This window comes from Scyliorhinus canicula, chromosome 14, assembly GCF_902713615.1.
Source record: "Scyliorhinus canicula chromosome 14, sScyCan1.1, whole genome shotgun sequence".
In the NCBI taxonomy this organism is placed as follows: domain Eukaryota; kingdom Metazoa; phylum Chordata; class Chondrichthyes; order Carcharhiniformes; family Scyliorhinidae; genus Scyliorhinus; species Scyliorhinus canicula.
In genome coordinates this window covers 137197728-137203727 of record NC_052159.1, presented here as the reverse complement: position 1 = coordinate 137203727, position 6000 = coordinate 137197728, and positions in this window count along the sequence as shown.

Here is a 6000-nt window from a genome sequence, read left to right as displayed (position 1 = left end):
TTGCAAATGTGGTGTTATTGTAAAGTAGATGTGTTTTTAATGCAATGAGTCATCATAAGGCTGCTCCTGCAAAGGTAAGTTTAACATTACATTGACCAGTATGATGTAAGTGCTGACATGCATTATAGTACTTTTTCAATTGGGGAAATGCCATAATACATTTAAAATGTAGAAAAGGTAATCACTTCTTGTCATGACTGGACTTGGAATTGAAACATATAAGCAGCTCTAACTTTTTTAAATATCAAAAATATCCTGCATTTGAAAAGCGAAAAGAGAGGACACCTGCTCCCATCTACTGACAGTTGTGTTTGAAATCGAGAGCAAGCGAGAGCTAAGATTTGCTGACAACACCCTGCTGCCAGGATTTTTCAGACCCGCAGAAAATAAATGGACTTTTGGCTGGCTTGCCCCATCCCCTGTGGAGGGTCCCACGATAGCAAGGTTGGAAAATGTCGGCCCATCCTTTTTTTTTAACTTCAGGTTCTTGGAGGTGTAATAATGTTTTAATAGCTGAGTTTTTTTATCAATTTTTGGCTACGGGGTGACATGGTGGTGTAGTGGTTAGCACTGCTGCCTCAATGCATCGAGGACCCGGGTTCAATCCTGGCTCTGGTTCACTGTTTGTGTGGAGTTTGCACATTCTCCCTGTATCTGCGTGGGTGTCACCTCCAAAACCCAAAGATGTGCAAGGTTGGGGGACTGGCCATGTTAAATTTCCCCTTAATTGGAAATTTTTTTTTAAAAATTAGAAAAGAAATGGTTATGAATTCTTGGCTGATTTCCAAAAGAAGTGTTGCTGCATTCAGCTCACTCTGATGATACGATTTTAGAGGGCAATGAATAACAGTTTTACAAGGTTGTAATAACACATTCTGCCATTGATCTGTATGTTTCCAATAATTAACAGCCACTTATAGGATTAACCTTTTTCTTCAGAGAGAAGATTTTTTTTGCAATATCAATGACAGATTTTTGAATGAGAATTTCATTAGATTAAAATAGGATTTTTTTAATGTTTGAATGTAAAATAATTCTTATTGCTAGTGCATGGTTCCTGAGGTGTGTTCACTGTGGAGGATGGGTGATTGGCTATGGACGATACATGGGGGGCATGGAGGAGGCATGGGCATTCTGAAGGGGCATGTGGTGGTATTGGGGATGGGAGGTGAGAGATGTTGTTCGGGGGCTGTTCTGCTATTTCTGAGGACTGTGGTGAGCCTTCGAAACAGCCTGTCTCTGCAAAAAACCTCCTCATGCATTCCATCGTGGTGCAAACTGCACTGCAAACCCAAATTCTGCGTGAAAAATCAAAAATCCAGAGCAAAAACCACACGAATTGGATGTGTGTTTTGGAAGCAGCAAAAATGCTCAATGAGGTTCTCAGGTCCCTAAAGGAAATAGGGACCCAGATTCTCAAAGCAACTGCTCTACTTTGAACTTGGTCACATTAGAGATGCCCTGGAGGACAGCACGGATGTCTCCAAGTATTCCAAAGTGGTCAAACATCCCCACAGACTCTTGGGAGCCTCTGACCTGTGATCAACCAAAATTGAGAAGTTCCATTCGATAAGCCAAGCCAAACCACGAATCGTATCTAAGAGGCTTTGCTGAGAAGCATACAGAGCCAAAAACTGAGGTGTTGATGAGAGCGAGTGTACAAATCGCCAAGCAGCTCCTCTACCCCAGCCATCAAGCACCACTTGTCCTGCATGTGGAAGAGTCGGCAGATTTCATGTTGAACTCATCAACCATCTCAGAATCCATCGAACTGGACTGGAAGCAAGCCACCCTCGATCCCCAGAGGCTGCCTAAAAAGAAGAAAAGGATTCAATGTGGAGGGGCTACAGCACTCAAACTAAGGAAGGTGACCCGATGAAGTGGACAGGTGCATCTTCATTATTTCCATCTGACCACATGGAGATAATTGACTAAGTGAATCGAATCATAACATTTGCTTTGGACATTTGTGTTATTGTTTCAGAAAGATTTCTTTCTAATACTGAAGAATGTATCTACGTTTATTTCCGTAACGCACAATTGATCATTTATTCCCACGTCATGATTGTGAGCCATGCAGTTAATCTAATGGTAAACTCCCATGAAACGACATGTTCCATGTTTCCTTCATCGAAGACTTTATCCCAAAATTATCATTTGGTGTCTCAGTTATGTATAAAATCGGTACCATCTCTAAACTGCAACTTGGTTATTTTAAACATGTCTACGCCATTAACTGAAGCACCAACCGGTTTAAAATAAGTGAGTGGATACATTTATTACAACAACAGAAACCCATTAACATGCTCATTGCTGATACCATGCAATGTGATTTCCAAGCTACAGTTGTGACAAATCTTGACCTCACCTAAACAAGTCTCTTTTTCAAATGCAGAGTAGTGACCTGGGCTTTTTTAAATTGTGCTTTGAACCGAAATACATTAGCTCGGTCACCTAAAACACGGGTCACAGAGGGCAGAAAGACTGATTGCTGTCTGTGACAAGCTGATTGTTCGGGCAGAATCCAATTCTGTCAGGATCCTGACTATCTAAACTGTCCTTTCAAATTCGTACAAGCAGGACGTGAATCATTATTTTTGTTCTGCCTCCCTACAGTAGGGGAGTGTGCCTGTGGGAATTTCCAGGCTTCTTCAAGAAAATTACAACCTTTGGCGCACTCCTCGTGCTTCAGTGTTGAGGCCTGTAAATAACGGCTTCAAACATTTACCAGTTGAAAAGCAGTAGATCCGAGAATCATAGAATTTACAGTGCAAAAGGAGGCCATTCGGCCCATTGAGTCTGCACCGGCCCTTGGAAAGATCACCCTACTTAAGCCCACATCTCTACCCTATCCCTGTAACCCAGAGATTGACTATGTCCCTAAACAGACCTATTTGTTTTTTCAGGAAAAGGAAATATGAAGGAGTTTCTGCCGGGTGCTCTGGTTTCCTCCCACAGTCTAATGATGTGCAGGTTAGGTGGATTGGCCATGCTAAATTACCCCTTAGTGTCCAAAGATGCATAGGTTAGGTGGGGTTATGGGGAAAGGGGCTGGTTTAGCACAGGGCTAAATAGCTGGCTTTTAAAGCAGATCATGGAAGGCCAGCAGCGCAGGTTCAATTCCCGTACCAGCCTCCCCGAACAGGCCCTGGAATGTGGTGACTAGGGGCTTTTCACAGTATCTTTATTGAAGCCTACTTGTGACAATAAGCAATTTTTATTTCATTTCATATGGTAAGGATGTGGGCCCAGGTAGGGTGCTCCTTCGGAGGGCTGGTGCAGAGCCAATGGGCCAAGTGGCCTCCTTCTGCACTCCTCCCTCCCCAGGAAACTGGGGTCCTTGGTGATTTAAAATTTGGAAATTACACTATTTCAGATTTGCATTCGAGTATTTATATTGTTCTCCATTGGCCATAATGTTAGCCTCGAAACCAGCAACATTAGTGGAACAAAACTAAAAACTTAAATGGTTAAAAATTGAGTTGGCCTGTTTTTTCGGCAGAGTGGAGCCACCTGTATCCATGCAATCTGAGATTGGCATCTCACAATTTTGGTGCACAATCTGCAGTGTAATGCAACAGTATTTGCAGTGCCGTCTTGTGTTGTAGTGTTGGCTTGAGCCTGCGTCAGTACAGTTGTCTGCTCCTTAAGGTAAAGTACACAATTGCAAAGTTCGCAGAGTGATGGCTGTGGCACTGAAACCTCTTGTGGTGAATATAGGCAGGAGAGAGATCCCATGGCTCCCTGGCCGCTCACGAACCATCCTCTGAAGGGAATGGGAGCACCTGGCCAGAAAGGCTAGCTCTCAAACTCTGGGCCCAAGGACATGGGTGCGTTGCGACCAGAAGCCTAAGGAGCTCATGTGACTGGTGAAGGTCAAGTTCACATGAAATTTCCTATCAGCCACAGCACCGGCTGCTCAATGCACCCCCCCCACCCCCATCACTCATCCAGCGGCACTCCCTAACATTCAGGGTTCACGCCTAACATTCAGATACTCCACATCATCCTTATACACTCACCAAAGCTTCCAGCCTCACACCCACATCTCACTGCCTCCACATACCTCCAGCAGGCCGGCTGTGGCAGCTCATCCCAAACATTAACATTGTCTGCATCTCCTGAGCTCCAAGGCGGTGGTGATTCTCTGTGTCATGGAACCAGCTGCAATAGGTTCCATTACATCCAATGCCACTGAGAAGATTGAGGATGCTGGCAACGTCCGCTTAAACTTTCAGTTCAGCCTCATCCTGCTGTCTGGCAATGCGAGCAAACACCATCGGCACATAGACACCACCACGTCGCCAGGAGCATTGTCTGGCCTGCTCTCCTGACACTGTCAAAGAGCATGAAGGTGTCTGACTTCAACTTGATAGTGGGCATGGCAACCAAGTCCCTCTCTGCAGCCTCTGCTCCATTTCCCTGCTTTGCGGCAGACCAGAAGCTCTGCCACTGCTGATCTTATACCTGTTACAGTCTTCATGCGAACAGGTCCCCATCTCCCCTGCTATCCCTGTGAGGATGCCACAATATTCCAGCCAATGCAGAAACTCCCCAAAAGACCTTCAAAAGCTCACAAGGTACCTTCAGAAACATTGAAACAGAAAAGTTTTTAAAAATATCACCTTACCTTCAATTTGGGTTGCTGACCCTTGAAGTTACATTCATGCTGGGTCCATCTTGCAGCTTTGCACTTGTTGTTTGCAGGGTGAACACCAAAGACACATGACTGCGTATTCATTCTTCAAGTTAGAAATCCTGGCCACTTGGGCTGTGGCATGTGAGGATGACATCCATTCAACCCCCTCCCCAGGGGTCGCACAGAAAGCACATAACATCTCAGACAACACACAGAGATGAGCACAAAATATCCGTATACGAGCGGTGCTCTGCGAGGCAATTTCTCACCAAAAGGTTTTTGTGTTAATATCATCATCAATCACTTATAAGCTTATAGACCTCTTGCTTGAAGAGACGTGTTGCATAGTCAGCGCTTGCAATGTCATTATTAATGATCACTGAGATTGCTGAAAAAAACCTGATTGCCTCAGTTACTGTGCTATTCAGCAATAAGGGAATAAAAAGGTCAATCAATCTAAGTGCTTGTAGCCACAGTTTTCATTTATTTAGTGGTTTAGCTGTTTAGTTTTCATTTTAAGTAAAGGGTAAATTATTGAAAAGGGTAAGTAAAAAAAAAAACATTTTCAAGAAAACTGCAAAACCTGAAGAGCTACTGAACAGGTTAAATTCTGTTCAAATGAGAAATCGATACAAGCATTTCGATTACACATACCCGTCACGTGGCAGACTACTTTTCAAATTTCTTGGAGATGGCAACACAATTGAGGACAAGCAGGAAGGTAAAAATATTGTTTCAAATTTCAGCGTACTATCGTTGAAATCACTGCAATCTGCATGAGTTACGTTTGTCGCTCTCATTAACTTAATTGAATTGTCTACTTAACTAGTGGTAGAAGTAGAACGTCTGGTGAAGAACCTAAGTTGTCCCATCTGTGATACTGACCAAAGCGCAGGTCCTTTGCGACATCAGATGATTCTTAAGGTTGAAATGATAATCACCTTTTGTTTTCAGTGCATAACAACATTAGAAATAGGAGTGAGCCTGCTGCGGCATTCAGGAAGATAATGGCCAACTTCTCCCTCAGCTAAATCTTCCTGCGCTATCCCCATATCTTTTCATTCTTTCAGTATCCAAAAATCTATTGATCTTTGACTTCAAACATATTAAATGACATAACATTTAAAGTTCTCTGCAGTAAAGCCTTCCAGCAGTTCACAACCCACTGAGTAGAAAAATGTCTCCTCATCTCAGTCCTCAATGGCCAACCCTTTATTTGAAATTGTGATTGAATTATATTGCAAGGTCAGAGCATTTTGTTATCTTGCCCTCTCTGCTGGGGAGGTGTAAATAAAGTTGTTCAGTAATGGCTACCTGCGGATCAGCATTTGTTAGCCTTACACAGTGCAATACAAAGCAGA